This window comes from Micrasema longulum, unplaced genomic scaffold, assembly GCF_059751315.1.
Source record: "Micrasema longulum isolate JH-2025_06_02 unplaced genomic scaffold, ASM5975131v1 h1tg000037l, whole genome shotgun sequence".
Lineage (NCBI taxonomy): Eukaryota > Metazoa > Arthropoda > Insecta > Trichoptera > Brachycentridae > Micrasema > Micrasema longulum.
The window spans coordinates 367,847-388,845 of record NW_028277244.1 but is presented as its reverse complement, the minus strand read 5'-3'; the positions used below and the strand labels follow the sequence as shown (position 1 = coordinate 388,845).

The 20,999-nt window shown below is 32.9% G+C and overlaps 1 non-coding gene across 1 annotated transcript; it reads right to left on the bottom strand.

The window, feature by feature from the left end:
• Positions 1–20,559: 20,559 nt before the first annotated feature.
• Positions 20,560–20,631, bottom strand: TRNAT-CGU (transfer RNA threonine (anticodon CGU)). Its single transcript has one exon. It is a non-coding gene; the product is annotated as a tRNA-Thr (tRNA).
• Positions 20,632–20,999: the final 368 nt, after the last annotated feature.

Genomic DNA, 20,999 nt, shown 5'->3' with positions numbered 1-20,999 from the left:
TCGGGATTAAACAAGGTATGACCCAATCAGTAGCTTGCCATTTGTATTCCAAACAGTTTTACGATTTCAAGGGAAGTTCGTTACTTCCGGAGGGCATTCTGGAATGATAATACCTTTACGTGAGCTGACAAAAGTTTGCTATTTTTGGATTGTTTTTTGCAAATGGCACATCTGGCCATTCAAAGGATTGTAATAAGTGACACGTAATTTTATTTATATGTTATATACAAAAATATTTGTTTCTTTTGAAAGTTAACATGTATCTTCAATTTTATCTACAAAGTAAAATTAAGTTTTCTGGGTGAAAAGCAGATATTTTATTTTATTTTTTCATATTTTTTTCTCTTACAAACCATAATTAATCATAAAAATAATGTGATCTCACTGGGGTAATTAGATGTAAGTTAATATTAGGACATTCATATATTATGTTCGTACTATTGAAAGATGAGATTTTAAAAAAAATGCATTCATTTTTTTCTTCTAAACATGTTCAATTATAGGTTACCGACGAAGATACTTTAAATGTTGTTGCAATTACAGTGAAACCTCTATCTATCATTCTAGGGAATTATGGAAATAAACTATGAATGCGGGAAAACCTTATGCGGAAATAAGAGGTCAACACACAAGGAGATAAGATCGGGTAAAGATACCGCACTGGTAATCTGCATTACCATTGGCAGGTTTAAATTGTAAAAACGATAAAAGTTTCAGGTGTAAATAATTGTATTTAAATAAAATTAGAAAGCAGAACAAAAACAAAAAAAATATTAAAGTTCCTTTTATTGGAAATAATATTTCACAGACGTTTGATTTTTACTGTTTTATTCCGAAAATATAAGTCGTAAATAATATTTTTTTAGGCATCAGTTATTGAATGTGAGTAGTAGAAAATTTATAATCTTTCGAAGATGGTGTATGCTTCTGAAAATGAAGGTACAGGCGGCGGGTCTTCTTCAGCTGTCTCCTTCAACCTCGCGTCACACGAGCTTTCGATAGTTTCTATTCCACACGTTGGGGTATTGTCGTCAAATGTAACAAAATTGTTGAAATTCGTCTGTGTATCAAGTCGTAGCCAATCATCTTCAGAAACATTAACTTGTTCTAATTGTGATTATATCTCTCTTTCTCTTTCGAACGTTCTGCGCATTAGAACATACACTAAATATTAAAATATGTCAAATGCGCATCGTAATTCAAACGATGGATGAGGATGATATATAGATATAGATATAGATATAGATATAGATATGGATATGGATATTGATATAGATATGGATATGGATATGGATATGGATATGGATATGGATATGGATATGGATATGGATATGGATATGGATATGGATATGGATATGGATATGGATATGGATATGGATATGGATATGGATATGGATATGGATATGGATATGGATATGGATATGGATATGGATATAGATATAGATATAGATATAGATATAGATATAGATATAGATATAGATATAGATATAGATATAGATATAGATATAGATATAGATATAGATATAGATATAGATATAGATATAGATATAGATATAGATATAGATATAGATATAGATATAGATATAGATATAGATATAGATATAGATATAGATATAGATATAGATATAGATATAGATATAGATATAGATATAGATATAGATATAGATATAGATATAGATATAGATATAGATATAGATATAGATATAGATATAGATATAGATATAGATATAGATATAGATATAGATATAGATATAGATATAGATATAGATATAGATATAGATATAGATATAGATATAGATATAGATATAGATTTAAAAAAGGCATATACATTGAAAAGTATTTTCAGGCGTTGTTGCTAAGTAAACAAATTTGCAACAATTCAGCCAGATGAATCTCACCTCCATCCATCAATAAAGGCTTCAGCTCTTTTACATTACTAAAATCAACACGGAAAAATTTAAGAAATATGTATTTTGAAACGTAAGCAGAATGCTGAATGTTTCACAGTGTATAAAGTGACTACTTAAACAAGCCAATAGCAAGTCATAAGCCCTGTAATTCTAGATTAGAATCCTAGATTCCATATTCCTTTCTCGATTTTTCTTCCCTCTCTTTTGAAATAAACTTTATTATTGTTAACTCCTCTGTAGCTCCATCACAAATAACTATCGACGTGCTTATAAGCGACGTGATAACAATTTCTCACCATGGTTGTTTATCGTATTCGCGATCACAATGGAATGTCCGTGAACACCTAATGTTGCATGTCAAAATATTTACGTTTCGCGACGTACAATCCTGCTGCGCAATCACATATTTGAATTTTACCGGTGTAAATATGGAAAATATTTCAAAACTGCTATTTTTATTTAATTATGAATTATTTATCATGCTATTTATTGCATTAGCCAGCGGTTGGCAAGCTAAATGTTAATAAAAGCAGTCGCCATAATAATTGTAATTTAATTTTCACTTTTTTGTATTAGATACTCCTTACTATTTTGCAAATGCAATATATTGTATTATTTTTTCATGTTAAACGCCGATTTTTCGCTAATGAACTGTATTTATTTACGAGGAAAAATAAAAAACAAACCGACACGAGCGTTGCCTTAGAGATTACACACGCGTTGACTAATGACTGCGATAATTCGAGCATGTTCATTATTGTTCATTGTAATGGCTCAAATGCTTAGCATGTTTTTAAGCACTTCGATAGTTATTTGTGATGGAGCTACTGGGCTAAAATGTAGCCTTGTTTACAAGCATTTGGATTTACTCAAAATATTAGGCGAGTGATTTCAACTCGATGGCTGCTCTCAGGTAGAAACCTGAATAATTGCTAAGAGACTATGAAATATTGCTGTGAAAAAACTCCTTACTAAACATGTAAATATTTTTGTTGGCTATGTCGGGTGTTGAACCACCTTGGACAATAACAAAATGTATCGACCACTTTACCACGAAGTGAACTTATAAGATGAAATGTACGGTAGGCTGTGTAGCCAGATTTAAAAATGATTAATACATTATTTCTTTCATATTTGCTTAAATACCCGAGTTCGGTAAGTTTAAAAGAAATATGCGAATTTTTGGTAAAATTTTTATTTCGCGTGATCCTTACGTTGGGCACGTGACCACGTACATTAATTGGTGGTCCAATCATCTCAGGAGCCTACCCTTTCCAGACGTGTTCTATCGCATACTGAACGTCATCACCCCTCAATCTTTTAAGTGTCGTGATCTCAGAGTAATAATGCGTGAACCTATAGAGAAGCCCTATCACTATGTTTCATAGACCGCAAGCGATGTTGGTTTGTTGGTTAGCAACCAATTGGTGGCTATTTTGTTTTGTTTGACAACATAAACATAACGGTTCGATCGGATGCTTTTGTCGCTGTGCTTGGCTCTGTTTGTAAATAACTTGGATATTTACGTTGTAATAAATAAAAATTGACTATGGTGAATTGCAGTATGTTTGGTTGCAACAGTAGAAGACTCAAAGGTGTTAAAGGAGTCAGTTTTCACAGGTAATTGATTTCGAATATTTTCCCGTGATTTACATTGACTTTTGGCATTTATTGTCTCGACACGTGTATTATGTTGCTTAAAAACTTTTCTTATTTCAACGTATTTACTTCAGATATTATTTTTCTCAATTTAGGATAAATTTGTGAATTAAAGTATGTTTACTGTTGATAATGACAGGCGATTACGGGCAATATATTGGGGCCGCACTAGGCATCCATATAAAGTTTGAGTTTTTATCGAGTAGAGGTCGATTCATATTTTACTCGAAAAAAGCAACGTTAACCTTGAAATCGCATCTTAAATGACATGTCCAAATTTCAGGCCGCTACGACTCGCCGTTTTAGAGATGTGACGGATAAACAAACAAACTTAACACTGGACTTTGGTTCCATGGAGCTGGGATGTATGTATTTATTAAAATTTATCTAAACTATTGGTATCAGGAGGGATATATTAATGTCCCTTGTGTTTGTTAATGCTTCTTTTCTTTTTTTAAATGTTTTAAACTATTCTTTTTTTGTAATATTTAATACCTAAAAATTGTATACATGGACAATGTCCGTTAATAAATAAATATACAAATATTTAATAACATTTACTATACACTATGTCTGGACGAGCCCCAGGTTGAGAAATGATATTCTTCGTCCATCTCCTTCAGCCCCCTTCCCTCGCAGGAAACGGTAGGTTCCCGTTATGGCCCGTAGGCCCGTTATGGCCCACGAAGGGAGGTATGAAGTTTCTTGCAAATTGGCGTACGTGACCAAAAGCGAATGAGCAGGGGTCGCGAGTGTCACTTTAGTGGGAATATTATACATTACGAGAGACGTGACGCGGTGGCAAGACAGGTTATAAAAACGTATACGTGTTAGGCGGTGGTGAAAATGAAAGTTAAACAAAATACAGGTTAAATAAGGTACAATTTCTAGGACAGAGGTGTAAACTTGAACACAACGAAATAAAATGATGACACAATATTGAGAAAGTTGTGTTTTTTTTTCTTTTTTAATATACAGGTGTTCAATAAACCCTGTCACACCCGAAACCACGATGATCAGTATGAGCAAGAAGACATATTGGCACATTAAAATATTTTTTAAAAATGAATAAAATTTGCAAATGGTTGCTTACTTCTGCAGATAGAAACGAGGAGGGGGAGGGGGGTATCTGACACTGCGCCGCGCTCCCCTCACTTCTCCCCTGCAGAAGTAAGCAACTATTTGTTTTTTTTAAATATTTTATTTCTTACATTTTTTTGTACTAAATATTTTTTTTAATATGCTAATATGTTTTCTTGCCCATATTGATCATCGTGGTCTCGGATGTGACAGAGTTTAAAGAACACCCTGTATAGACTATCAAACTAACCAAAATATTTATTTTATTTTATTTTTATGTTTAGTATTATCATCTAGAGCAGCGTTTTGCACAGAGTTATGCATGCAGTAAGCCATCAGAGTTTGCATTCCACCCTCTGAGGAAAGAATAGCCAACATAATGAGGAAGTTCTGTGTTTTTTTTGGTTTATTAATAGACTTAAACTAAGCCAATCTATTTTTGTTTTATTTTTGTGTATCATTATCAGCGCTTTTTTATTTTTTTTGTTTTTTCTGAAATTAATCCGCGTGTGACGTCTCAAGTTCTCTTCCGCTTCTTCTCGGTTAGTTCTGTCGATTGGTCCGTTGACGATAAGTAAACCGGAAATCTTCCACAACTCTTTTATCATTGGTTGATTCATATGAACTAGTGACGTCGCGCAAAATATTTAATTTTTATTGAAATATTTTTTTTGTGCATTTTCAAGAAACTTTTCCGTATAATTTAATGCTTTAATTTTAACATTTTACGTATCCAATTTCCCGTAGGGCTGAAGTTCCTCATTCTCGAAGTATTGGAGTGATATGACTGGACTTAAAAATAGCAAAAAATGGTTAAATAATATAAGCATAAGTACAGTTCTAAAGTTACATTAATATATTTTCGCCAAAACAAACGTCTAGATAAAAAAGTTTAAATTTTAGTCTCAGGTTTCAGGCATTGTTATGTGATTATTCATTGCTGTCACTTTTACATTAATGTGTCGCCTAAATCCGAGACTTGGCACAGAGCCAGCTTTAAGTTATTCGGATAAATGGGCGCATTCAACTTGGAGATGGAGGATCATCCCCCGGTGATCCTCCACCGGGGGATGATAACATTATAGATAACTGATGAGGCAAATCGCTCTGTCAAGATGAAGAGCCGCTCAATTCTTCACTAACTACTCCAAAACTGGCTGGCGTAAACAAATAAATATCCCCAGTTTAAAAGTCCACAGCCTATAATTAGATGTCCAATAGTAAAAATCTTACATAAAAAGTTACATAGGCCGCGTTGATTTTTATTGTACCTATTTATTATTTTTTTTATTTATATTTGATCTGTGTCCAGGCGGAGGAAGACTTTCCGTGAGTGTAATAGAATCAGACGAATGTTTTTGACTCGACATCTGCTCTCAGGTAAAAATTCTGAATAAGGAAATCGAGTGGAGGTAAGTCCACCTTGTTGTATAGTAATTGACGCGGACGTGTACCATTCTTGAGGTCCTGGGTTCGATCCCTGTCAGATTTTGTCGAATTTGTTAACTGCAATATTTCATTGTTCCTGGACAGCCTTGACACCCTGTTGTTTTAAATTATCCTGTGGGTTTTTACAATCCTATAAAATCAGCCTGTGGTTGTTTCATGCTGCAGCAAAAATCCACCCGGCCCGATACAATAAAATAGGGTGGATTGACTTTTATCGAATAATAATTATTTTTTTAATTAATTTTATTTATTATAACTAATCTTCACTTGATTTCCCTTAGCAGCATTTTCATTCGCTTGTAGAAACTAAAGAAATAAAACGAAAAATTATGCAGATTGCTTTCACAACCTAATAAGAATCTTGGTTTGCGCCTGCGCGCGAATTGTGTGTTTAGTACGGCGCTGGAAGCGAAATTTCTCATTGGCTCCTTCGTTTTTTGCTTGTGATCGATACGAGATTAGCCAGTAGCCAATACGCGCCGGCCAATACACACAATACCACGCTGACTAAATGGATGTGCGTGGGGAGTATGTTGCTATATTTTTTTTTTTTTTACTATTATTGGTTCTAAGTTAATTCAGTGTATCTATTGTTTACTGTAAATGTGTATGTTGAACTGGAAGTTTCCTAAATAAAAATTAATACAATAAAATGAGGCGATATTAAAACTCCTCCGCAATTTATCGCGATTATTATTAAAATTATTTTGACATTATTTGTTTATAGTAATCTAAATGTTATATGTAAAGGTATTAGGCTGATGATTAATTTATTAAACATAATTCATTATGAAAAATATTTGGCTAAATTTAGGGGAAGCAATGATTCCATGCGTTCTATGAAAGGACCACCCATAGTATCCACCCATCATAATTTTAACGGCCGGGTGGATTTATTTATTTATTTTATTTATACTTTTACATTGTTTGTATTATTTTTTTATACAGAATAATGTTCCCTCACTGGGGTGTCCCGTGCCGAGGGAAACATTTTACAAAATGTGAAACATGCCTAAGATTAGCTATTTAACAAAGTTAACAAAATAATAACAATAAAAAAAACGTAATTAATACAATTAACCTAATTATCATTCATAACAAACAATAAAAAACAAAAATATTCATAAAAAACATAACCAATAGACCAATTTAAAAAAATTCATTAACAGTGCATGCATTTTACCTATTTGGCTTGATCCACTCATCGATCCGTGCGCAACCCACCTCCACTATCCATTTCTTAATAGCAATTTTATATTGTGAGAACTTACTAATTGTCCTTACGGATAATGGAAGTAGATTGTACACTTTAACCGAGTAGTAGGTCAATCCTCTTGGAACGAAGGTTGTATTTATTTTTTTATTTTTTGTAGCATCAGTAACTCTTTGGTAAGATTGGTACGATACATACGAATGGGCCTATGACGCATCAGTAATTATCATAAAAAGTCATTTGAGTGATCAACATCCGCACAATGTAACGAAAAACTTGCGTATTATAAGGATCCCAACTACACCAATAAAAATTTTAGCGTCTAGGTGCTTCACCAATCAGATGGACGAATCGAAGAAGTATCAACGGATGCGTATAACGTTATCACACTAGCCAATCAGTGGTCATAAGTCACAAGCCTTTTAAATACCTAGGCTTCCACATTCCACTATCAAAAAACTTCTTCGTCGCTATTGAAATACGATTATTATTTCGTGTGTTTATTTACAAAATAAATAAAAAAATCGAATATTTTAACTGAATTTCAAATTCTTGCCAGAATCTCAAACGAATTCGTAATAAATTATTTTAATGATTCGCGGAAACTAATGTGATTATATCAAAAAAACATTTGAAGAATTTCTCTTTATATACAAAGATTCACTCTCATCTATTATAAATTATAAACAAAATGATTCATTTCAAAGAGAAAAAAATACCGCGAATATTTACAATGATAATTGTTATGATATCATCCTGTGAACTATCAATCATAATCAAAATAATTTGATTTTGAAATGAATTCTTATGCAAAATAACATTGGAATTTCGTCAATTCTTCCATCTGTTGATTTTTGTGAAGTCAAAGAGCTGACACCTTTATTAATGTCGGCGAGATTCATCTGACTGAATTGTTTCACCTACTTGGCAAAGCTCAAAAATCAATATTTTTTTATGCGTCTTAGGCCAGTAGCTCAATCACAAATAACCATTGACGTGCTAATAAGCGACGTGATAACAATTTCTCACCATGGTTGTTTATTGTATTCGCGATCACAATGGAACATCCGTGAACACCTAATATTAAATGTCAAAACATTTACCTTTCGGGACGTATAATCCTGCTGCGCAATCACATATTTGAATTTCACCGGTGCAAATATGGAAATATTCCAAAACTGCTATTTTTATTTTATTATTTATTATTTATCATGCTATTTATTGCAATAAGCCGGCGGTTGGCAAGTCAAATGTCAAGAAAAGCAGTCACCATAGTAATTGTAATTTAATTTTCACTTTTTTGTATTAGATACATCTTACTATTTTACAAACGCAATATATTGTTAACATATTACAACAGAGATGAAGAACATTTCAGAAAAGGTAATATAGAAGTCTAGGCATCTACAGGGCTTATGACCTGTCAATGGCTGGTTTAAGTGGCCACTTTACACACTGTGTAACATTCACCATTGTTGATAAATTACCTGGTCCATGAAGAAGTAAAGAAACTGAAAAAATAACATTTTCAGGCGTTGCCTAGTATGTAGGTGAAATAATTCAATTAGATGAATCTCACCTGCATAAATAAAGGTTTCAGCTCTTTAACTTACAAACATCAACAGATGAAAGAATTGAAGGAATATAGATGTTCAAATATAGGCAGAATGGTGAATGTTACACAGTGTGTAAAGTGGCCACTTAAACCAGCTATTGACAGGTCATAAGCCCTGTAGATGCCTAGACTACTATATTACCTTTTCTTAAATGTTCTTCATCTCTGTTGTAATATGTTAATATAAACAGCTCCCCAGGGAGTTGAATCCATCCTTGTCTACAAAAATTTGGACAAACTCAAAATATTGTTGCAATATATTGTATTATTTTTTTATAGTAAACGCCGATTTTTCGCCAGTGAACCGCATTTATTTACGAGAAAACAAAAAACAAACCGACACGAGTGTTGACTTAGAGATTACACAGGCGTCGACTTATGACTGCGATAATTAAAGCATGTTCATTATTGGTCATTGTGATCGCTCAAATGCTTAGCATGTTTTTAGGCACGTCGATAGTTATTTGTGATTGAGCTACTCTTCTGCCTTCCTTCCGAAGAGTCCAGTATCAATCATGTTTGAAGACATTTTATAGATTCGGAAACACGACGAAAAGATCTTTATTTTAGTCCCACTCACGTACCAATATTCCTTCAGGAGCCATGAAATTCTGGAAGCATAACTGCAATAACTAGATTTTCAGTTAAAAATAATAAAAAAATATTGTTAAATTTTTTATTGTTTATTGATTGAAATATACAGTCATATAAGTACAAGAATACGGTTATAATATAATACATACTTAATACTAGACTAAATATGATTTCAAACTTATAACTAACAATTACGTGATGTGTCATAAAAAAAGTTGAAATTATACAATGATAGAATTTGGAAAATAAAAAATGAGATGTTTGTAAATTAAAAAAAAAAATGTATTTACCCATCACTTCACCCACAACGACAATGCCTGCATGCTGTCGCTGATTTCCTTTTAAAATTTATTATTATTCTAGTTGAACATATCACTCCCATTGGCTCCAATAATATTATAATACAAGTTGCACAATCTATGTATGCATTTTTTTGCTGTATTTGTGTTTACACAGTAAAATAATTTGGTGTGACGAGTACTTTTAAAGGGTACATGGAAATAAATTAGGGCAGTCAGTAATGCCATTTAAAAGCTTTAATAAAAACACCAAGTCTGTCGTATATTATCCAAGGAGTCTATTATATTCGTATTATATATATTTATGTAGCTTTAGAAAGGCTATTTTTGTACCAAGTGAATGTGCCATGAATATTTCCACGCGATTCTACATGCCTAATGGCTTTAATCAACCACCTGTAGGTCAATCACAAATAACTATCGACGTGCTAATAAGCGACGTGATAACAATTTCACACCATGGTTGTTTATCGTATTCGCGATCATGCTACATCCGTGAACACCTTATATGTATGCATTTTTTTGCTGTATTTGTGTTTACACAGTTAAATAATTTGGTGTGACGAGTACTTTTAAAGGGTATATGGAAATAAATTAGGGCAGTCAGTAATGCCATTTAAAAGCTTTAATAAAAACACCAAGTCTGTCGTATATTATCCAAGGAGTCTATTTTAAAATTTACTCTCGCTTCATTGTAATATTATTGAATTGGTAATTATTTCTGTATGATAAGACATTTTATGATTTATTTTAGACGTTTTCTATTTTATATTTGTGACTTTCATAGTATAGCTTTCATGTTGTGTTTAAATTAGTTTAATTCAAGTTTAATTTATATTTTGAATTTAAATATTAACCTTCATTTGTAATATAACCAAATTAATCTCTCTTTTTTTTCTTCTTTTCATACATGGCAAACAGTAATGACATGCATAGTAGTTTCAATACCAAGGTAATATTTTAATAAAAATAATAATAATACGTAAATAGCGGTGTGGTGTAATGGTCAGCGCGTTTGCCCACCATTCAAGAGGTCTCTGGTTCGATTCCCGACATGGTTGATTTAAAATATTTATTAAAAAGGGTGTTTCCACACTAGAATATTTCGTAGTCCCTGGACTGGTACCTGAAGCGTAAGACTGATCATCTTACCTTCATGTAACAAAAATGATCAAGATACGCTGAGATTGGTGTACCAATGCCCTATGCACCATTAGGTGCGGAAAGGGAATAATAATATTTAAAAAATGGTTTTATTTTATTTTTATTTATAATTTTTACCAGTGACTCGGTTTCGTCGCGACCGACATCGTCAGACTGGTCAGATGACAGTCACGATGAAACCCGGTCACTGATAAAAAAATATGAATAAAAGTGGAATAAAACTAAATACGTATTTTTACTATTATAATTAAAATGCAGTTTCACCAAGAAATGTTAGTAAAAAACTAAATCTATCAAAACTATATTATTATTTACCGCGTTTTTCTTAGAAACATGTCTAAGTGAGATGGTGCACCCCTCGTAAGAGCAGAGTTGGTTTGATCAACAATATTTTGAGTTTTTCCAAATGCTGTTCAAACATTTTCAAAATGATGAATGTTACACAGTGTATAATATGCCTACTACCTGCTAAACCTTCCCTACAATGTTCTGCATCTCAGATGTAATAAGTTAATTTCAATAACTTCTTAGAGGGTAAAATCCAGTATTTGTCAACAGACATTTGCACCAACTCAAAATATTGTGAAATAGTTGTTTTAAGGGTGCTTTTAAATTTCATTATTTCATTGATATCTGGCACCTGAAGCGTAAGATTGATCTTTACCTTCATGACACACTGTCACAGATGGTCGAGATATTGGTGTTCCATTGCTGTGCACCATCGGGCGATGATAATGACAATATTTTCTGGAATTCCAACTATTTTTCCTGATACAATTTACTTTCTTGGAAAACACATTATTCATATTTTATAGGAAAACACGTTTTCCAGAAATGCTTGGATAATTTGGCAAGCTGAGGTTAAAACATTGCCAAGTTATCAAAAAATAAATACGATGAATAATATTTGTTGTCACCGCTATCGAAGCATAATATTATTATGTTAGTGGTTATTCGAATGAAAATACCTATTACTTATCAACAAACACCGATTTTTTTGTAGAATGGAATAATACGTTAAGTATTGAAATATAGTTTGAATGTTCTCGGCTTGAAACTTCTGAAAAACGTATATCTTACACTTTGCTAAAGTATTTTTGGATTTGGTATAGTAGTCCGGGGTGGAGCTGCCCGACCCATTAATAAAAGTGCAGAAATTAATGACCCGAAACCTTTTTCAAAAAACCATTTCAGTGTGATTCAATTTTACGGAAATTTAAAGTTTTTAATGTAGAAAAGTTAAAAGAGAACCCTGTTAAAAGATATTAACGATAAAAAAACTCAACTATTATAAATACTCTCCAAAAGAACCAGAGTTAAAACTAAGGGCATTCTTTCGGTTTCACATATATGAGGACAATTTTTGCCCAAAGACACTCAACCTTTATAGGACCTCGATGCCACAATAAATTAACTCAAGAGATTGTTAACCCATCCAAAAAATCCCAATTGAATTGAAAAAGTGGCTCCTAAGAATCGGAATAAGTCAGCTGGAAAAGGGAATAGGAATGTAATGCTGCCTTCAAGAATCAAGGTCATGTAATTCTATAATCACGGTTTTTTTTGTATTCAAAAAAATGCAATTTGTTAATTTTTATTACCTTTTAAATATATTTCTGTTCTTCTTATAATTATATTATATTCGTATTAAATATATATTTATGTAGCTTTAGAAAGGCTATTTTTGTACCAAGTGAATGTGCCATGAATATTTCCATGCGATTCTACATGCCTAATGGCTTTAATCAACCACCTGTAGGTCAATCACAAATAACTATCGACGTGCTAATAAGCGACGTGATAACAATTTCACACCATGGTTGTTTATCGTATTCGCGATCATGCTACATCCGTGAACACCTTATATTAAATGTCAACATATTTACGTTTGGCGACGTATAATCCTGCTGCGCAATCACATATTTGAATTTCACCGGTGTAAATCTGGAAAATATTCCAAAACTGCTATTTTCATTTATTTATTTATTTTTTATCATGCTATTTATTGCATTTAGACAGCGATTGGCAAGCAGTCGCCAAAATAATTGTAATTTAATTTTCACTTCTTTGTATTGGATACTCCTTACTATTGTGCAAATGCAATTAATTGTTTTATTTTTTATGGTAAACGCTGGTTTTCGCCAGTGAACTGTATTTATTTGCGAGGAAAACAAAAAAACAAACCGACACAAGCGTTGACTTGGAGATTATACACGCGTTGACGTATGGCTGCGATAACTTAAGCATGTTCACTATTAACAAATTACAACAGGGATGGAGAATACCTTAACTAACGGAATATGGAAGTCAAGGCATTTACAGGCCTTATGACATGTCATTGGCTGGTTTAAGTGGCCACTTCACACACTGAGTAACATTCACCATTTTGCCCATGTTTGAACATCCATATTTCTTCAATTCTTCCATCTGTTGATTTTAGTGAAGTTAAAGAGCTGAAACCTTTATTGTTGTAAAGAGATTGTGAAGAGAATGACCCCCGAGGGGGCGAAATCCAGTCTTTTGTCTATGAACATTTGGACAAACTCAAATATTGTAATGTTCACTATTGTTCATTATGATCGCTCAAATGCTCAGCATGTTTTTAAGCACGTCGATCATTTGTGATTGAGCTACTGTTCTGCCATCCTTACGAAGAGTCCAGTATCAAGCATTTTTGAAGATATTTTATAGATTCGGAATCACGAAGAAAAGATTTTTATTTTATCTTTAGATTCCTTCTTCAGAAAAAAAATTAAAAACTTGTTTATTTGTGAAATCGTTTTCTGTCTTGAAAAGTGCTAGTTTTTAGAAGTAATTTTTAGAAGTACCATATTATGTGTATTACATGATTTGTAAAATTTGTCTGTTAGTAAATTAATAGTAATTAAGAGTTAGCCTGTAGATAGAACTTATTTTTTTATTTAAGTACAATGTACAGCGCCCTTGAAGTTTATTTTCATATATATTATAATATTCGAAATTTATTTTATTTTATTTTATTTGGGAAATATTTACAGTAAACAAACAGATATAGTGTATAAACTCAAAACTAATAACAGATTTCCATAAAGTATACAAAGTTAGTAAAGAAAATATATTACATATTAAATAAATACATATAAGTTTATACATATAAAAATGTTATTTTCATGAACTCGTAAATATTTTCAAATAATAAAAGAGATTTTAAGAACAGTAAGTTATTGTAAATTGGGTGGGATTAGGACAAGAATGCTTGAAGAGAGGATAAGGAGGGGAAGGGAGGTGTACATATTTATTATTATAATATCTACTAAGTAATATAATGACAGAGTGATGTTTGTGTAATCTATTTCTTTAAATTTTGTATTGTACACTGAAAAAGTCCTACGAAAAAAACATTTTTAGCATCCGATGTTTTACTTATTGGTACATGAAACAGGTGGTACCGTCTACAAATCCAAATCTCTAATCTAATTAATTATTATTATCTGCTGCCTGGGACTGTATAATCAATATTGCAGTATATGGCTAGCAGTGCTTCTTCCGAAAGAAGCACTACATAATGTAAGAAAAATATTTATATTATATTTCTAAAAAACCGTTATGAAATTGCTTTTTTTGTTACAACATATCCCCATTCCAGAAGGTCCCAACGAGATCCTAGCGAAACATGGCCACCCTACTCATGTACAATATTATTATACAACATATCGACTGCTCCAAGTAACTCCGAAATTGAGGTTTTTGACTTACTTCCATTTCTGAAGGTTATAAATCATTGTCTTCCTTCCAAGAAGACTTTCATAACTTAATCTCTTTTTAATCAGTTAACAAATTAATATAAAAAATAGTTGTATGTCAAAAAGCCATTTTTTTCATGGAATAAAGAAGTAAGTTGATTTACTTCCTTACTCTCCGGGAAATATTTTTCGTATATGGTTGTAAGTCAGACTTACTTTCTTCTTCGATCGATAAATAATAATGTCGATAAAAATTTATTATTTTTAATTTGTCATGATAAATGTAGGTTTTTAAAGAGACGAGATAAATTTATGTTTAAAATCTCTTAAATTTTTAAATATTTTGAGTATGTCCTAATTTTTATAGACCAACTGTATGCTTCGAATAGTTTTATTTGTTAGGATTTTCAAAAATATCATAAATTTGGGTGGTTTTTATGTTAATAATTGATATCTTTTTCATTTTTTAATATAAAATAGCTCATTGAAATTTTAATAATTTATTTGATTTTCCCTGGAATAGAGAAATAAATCAACATACTACACATAGCTGAACTACAAATTCCGAAGAAAACAGTACTATGTCCCAAAACACTATAAAATAGTAGGAATTCTAATAAAATACTAGATTACTTAGAAAGTGTAGACCAATAATATATTTTTACAATTTTTAAAAACTTATGAATCCTGACCCAAGAATATGGAAAAAAAAACAAACTTTCAATTTGCTTTCCCGCAAAACTATATTTTACGACTTAGTGCTGTCTTACTTGGAGCAGTCGATATTATCATACAAACTTTACGCATTCAAATTTATTGTGCTATCATGTATGTATGTAAAGCACACACGAACGAAACAGAAATACCTAAATAAATTGTGCCATCAGTCCTTGAACTCGACAGAATGAAAACAAAATAAAAGTCGGCCATGTTGGATCGCGGAGCGCACGCGCGGGACTTGTAAAAATCGAATGTGCGAGAAAAGAAGATCTCACGTATGACGTATGTGAGCATATATTGTGGGTATTATTATGTAAGCCAAAGGCCCATTTTTCACGTATCGTCCAAATCCACAAGGTACGGTAAAATTTTGGTGAATAAACAGTAGATATATTATTTTGTATTTATTTACTTAAAGACAGTTTACTACATATTATTTGAGACATAAGTCCCCACTACATGGGACGAAAAATCCTGGGTTGAGTTGGGACGAGCAATTAGTTGACACATCACAAATATTTTATAGTATCAGAAACACAACAATAATAATAACAATAAAAAAACAAATATATGGCACATCAATATGGTAAACAGTAAATAAAATAAATGAATAAATTATTTTGTACGATACAAGTCAATCAACCCTATGTTTTTATCGGCCGAGTGGATTTTTACTGTTTTTTGAAAATGGCGTTATGGTGTAGTAATGGTTGTGTTTGCCTGAAATTAAATAAGTAAAAAAAAAGGTTTTTAAAAAAAAAAAAAAATGGAAACATTTGCGTTCTTATTATATACCCAAATATTTCGATTTTGGAGCCATTTTAAACGAGTTGTAAATAACTCACTATTAGAAAATGGGTACCAAGTTGGGGTAGAGTGGGGTTCGAACCTCGGACCTCTGATCCGTGAGTCCGCAACACTAGTCACGGGACCACAACCCGATTCAATATGGATCTAAATTTGTTGCAACAAAGAGGGAAATCATTTTTGAGAAGGGAATATGGAAGTCTAGGCATTTACAGGGCTTGTGACCTGTAATAGGCTGATTTATGTGGTTATTTTACGCATTGAGTAACATTCACCATTCTACCTACGTTTAAATATCCACATTTCCACAACTTTTCTAGATCGAAATCCAGCCTGTCTACAATCATTTGGACATATTCAAAACATCGTTGATAAAACTAACTGTCATAAGAAGTACAAACAATGAAAGTTTGTTTTCAAGCGTTGCCTAGTAGGTAAAATGGTTCAGCCAAACGAATCTTACCTATATGATAAAGGTGTCAGCTCCTTAACTTAACAAAAGTCAACAGATGGAAGAGTTGAGTAAATGTGAATGTTTAAACATAGGTAGAATGGTGAATGTTACACAGTATGTAGAGTGGCCACTTAAACCAGCCAATGACAGGCCATAAGACCTTTAAATGCCTAGACTTCCATATTACCTTCTCAAAAACGCTTTCCCTCTGTTGCTACAGAATAACATTTGAATAGCTCCCTAGGAGGAGATTCTGCCTGTCTACAAGCATTTGCACACTCAAAGCATTGTTGAAAAATAATTATAATTCAATAAATATCAATCCATGTTGTTTTATCGTGCCGTGTGGATTTTTATCGTTGTGTGAAATGGGCTATACAAAAATATATTCATAAATGCAACTTACTATGAAAATCATATCGTCAGTCCAATGCCAAAGTCACGAATTTGCATTTTGACCTGAACGGCATTGATTTTATAATTTATAATTTATTTTTATTTTATTTTTGCACCACAACAGGCCAGGAGGCCCAATTACAGTGGTGAATTACATTACAAAACACCCAGGCTTGCGAAAAATCACATTGAATTTTTGTGTTCCCCGGGAATCGAACCCGGAACCTTCCGTGAGTGAGTCAAGCGTCTTGACCACTACACCACGGAGGCCGCCAATGGTCATTATTGATGTTATTCCTCAACAGACAGTCACGATTATTACCCAATATTATCATCCCTGTAACTTTAGACAGTGATTCTTCGTTGTTTTTTTTAAAGGAATAACCCGCTAGCCTCTATTTAGAGGCTTGTCAGCAGGTGGGATAGAGGGGATATGGAAGGAGGTAATGAAAAACACACAACGCTTAGACCAATTAAGAAGAAAATCTGTCTTGGATTTCTTTCTTGCAACTGGCGGGGAGGCGAACCCGCGACGCCAGTTTTACTGCGCCACGGCGCTTGTTAAAATTTATCATATTATATAGTAAAGAAAGAAAAATCTCATTCCTTTTGTACGGTTTTTTTTAGTTTCTTTGTCCGCCTCGCTTTTGCCAGTAGTGTCTTGATAATTTTTTTTTATTTTTTATTTTATTTTATTTATTGAGGATATCAACAGTAATACATGAAATAAAAATATAACAAATAACATATACAGAGAATAAAACCAATGACAGATATCCACAGAAATACATTAAATACACGTACAATACATACTAGTGTGTTTGTGTGAGTGTAAGTGAGTGAGAGGGTGAGTGTGTGGGTGTTTTATTGGAAAGAGGGTGTCAGGTATCGAAAATATAAATATATATAAAATATTAAGAATTAGAGATAAAATTTAATAAAATAAAACTTTATTATTGAAACTAAGTATAAGACAAAAAAGTATGTTTTAAGACGCGCATTTTAAATGTTATTTTTTTACAATCAAATGGATCAATAAGGGGAAAGTTCAAATTATATTCACTAGCAAAACGTATAAGTGGAGAGTTCTGGGCATAGTTCGTACGAACTGCTGGCACATGAAATAGAGAGCTCGACGTGTGACGGGTGCGGTAGCCGGGGACATTTAATGATAACTCCGACAAAAGAGCCGGACTATCAAGGCGTCCACTAAGTATGTCATGAAGCACCCCCATGTCCAACAGTAGACGGCGATCTTCTAAAGTAAGCAAGTGGTGTTTTTTGCAGGAAGACATATAATTGAGATCGGTATACCTGCATCTCCAGTTAAGATGTCTAAGAAATGTCCATTGAATTTTCTCAAACTTTTCTTTATGTGTGACATATTGTGGAGACCAAACAGAAGAGGCATACTCATACTATATATAATTTGATGTACTGATGTGCTTTGGTATAGGTACGTCATGTTTTTTTTCTGCTGCTTAAGGACATGTTACATAGGGGTAATTCTTCTAATTTTTCCTACATGAATTTAGGTTTTCTGTCGTTGTTTGTATTACTACGTTCGTCTTCCTTTCCGAAGCGGGATCTGGAGCATGCGGCCGCGGTCTCAATTTGGAACTAACACTGTATTCCTTCACTGTCATACTGGGAAATTAGAAAAAGGTGATTGTGCTGACCATGTGTATTTGATTGATCACAAATTGACAATACTGCAGTGAGGGGTACAATGAAAGCTTTTAAAGTTTCATCGTTTTGTTATTTCCGCAGCTTGACTGTAATTATTGTCAAAAATCTATAATGGGAGGTTCAGATCCAATCGCTGGTTTCCAGATTAAGAAAACTGTGTCATGTATTCTGCCCACTTAGAAACATATTGGACATTGGCACTCTCAGAACTGTGTATTTTGCTCTTTTCCAGTCAGTGGCAACCTGTGGTATAGTGGGCTGGGGAGGTTGCACTGCTTCTATTATGCACCCCCTAACAAACATACAAAAATTAATACTAAGAGTGATGCTGCGTTGTCCCCCCACTTTCCCATCCGAGACATTGTTCCAATTCATGAAGGTACTGGACATTAGACAATTTAAAAACAAAGAGTCATTGACACATTTCTGGTCATGCGGCTATGAAAGTAGATCCCAGCAGAATGCTCGTACGAGGTTTTCCTGTAATTTGAATCATTTAATTCCAAAAAACACGTACGACGTTTTCTCAGAGGAATTTCTCTTTTGTGGCCCCAACAATGTTCAATGTCCTGGATGAACATATTTAGTTCTCCAAAACGAAAGCCATTTTCAGGAGGAGTGTACAAGTCTGGATTTTGTCTAAGGGAAGAGACCATTGCAGGAGACTGCAGCGAAATATTGCACAGATTTTTATACAATTAAGCGCGTTGTCCAAATGCCGTTTGAAATATATGTATGTTTGTGTAATATTTTTTTTTTTTTGCTATTATTTCATTGTGTACGTGCTTCCACTTTCCATTGTGTTGTATTGTTAAAGATATCAATATCAGCATTACTTTCATAATGTATGTGCAATATTTTTTAATAAAAACATTGCACGCTTTCCAATGCAAAAAACGGTTATTTTAAAATACAGGCATTTAATTCAAACATTTTGTTTCATTTGAAAAAAGATTATTATTCCCAAGGAAGAGACAAAAATAATTTTCTTGAATTAAATAAGTATTTAAAAATATTTTTAACGTTGAAAATAAAGTAGGCTAAATGCTGTCGAAATGCGATCTCTCGGGCGAATATGTGGTAAAACGGTGTGTGAACGGTGCAAAATGACAAGATCCGTGAACTATGTAAGGCTGAGACATGCATTATCGATAGAATCAAGGAAGGTGTGCTGCGTTGGTTTGGATATGTAGAGCAAATGAAATGTTGAGAAAGTCCGAAAAAGACATAACACGATCAAGCTCATCAAATACTTGAAGATGGACATGTCAAGAATAGGAATAATCGGCGTGCGTGCATGAGAAGATCTACGAATGTAGAGGAAACGAGGTATGTATGGTGAGGTATAGGTGAGGCGTTTTATCCTCTGCACCCCTACGAAAAGGCGTGATGGTTTGTTTGCAAATTAACAGAAAATATATACACCATCACAATCTATGAGAATTTCCCTTTAAACATTGTGTAGGTTCAGACACTAACTATAGTTGCCGTGTAATAGGTTTGTAACTTGTCTCGATAGATGGCATTAACACTAAAAGTTTATAATAAAATATCATTAAAAATAACGTATTATTAACAATAGTATAGCTTAATAATATTTTTTATTTAGAAATAAACATATAATAAATAACGTTTCATGTTATAAAGCTATATAATATATTATCTTATTTCAGAAAACTAAATTTATATTTTCATGAATGTTCGAGTTGAATACAAGGAAATTAATAATATAAAATAATAACGCAGAAAATTAATATAATAAGCGATAACAAAAAGGGTGTAAGTCGATGCCTCCTGTGAGGATTGAACTCACGACCCCTGGTTTACGAGACCAGTGCTCTACCACTGAGCTAAAGAGGCGGATGACACCCGCGGCAAAAATACATTATTTAAATCCTAAGCTATGGGCCCTTAAATGCGGATCGGATCGCTTATTTCTATAGCAGCTCCAATAATTTGCTTTTCTTTATTTTTGATAATATACTAACATTTTATACTTTGTACGGAATATTCTAATTTAGGTTAAATATGATATATAAAAAATAATCTGGGAAGTATGTTTACTAGGGATGGGATGACTGAGAAAGATATTGAAAGGGGGTGAGTGCCGAGAACAGAGTGAACGGTGCACTCAAATCAGCATTGGCAAATAAATGTTTCTCGCAAGAGGCAAAATAAGCAGTTCACAATGGAGTCCCGGTCTAGACCCTGATGGAAGTATGGACTTG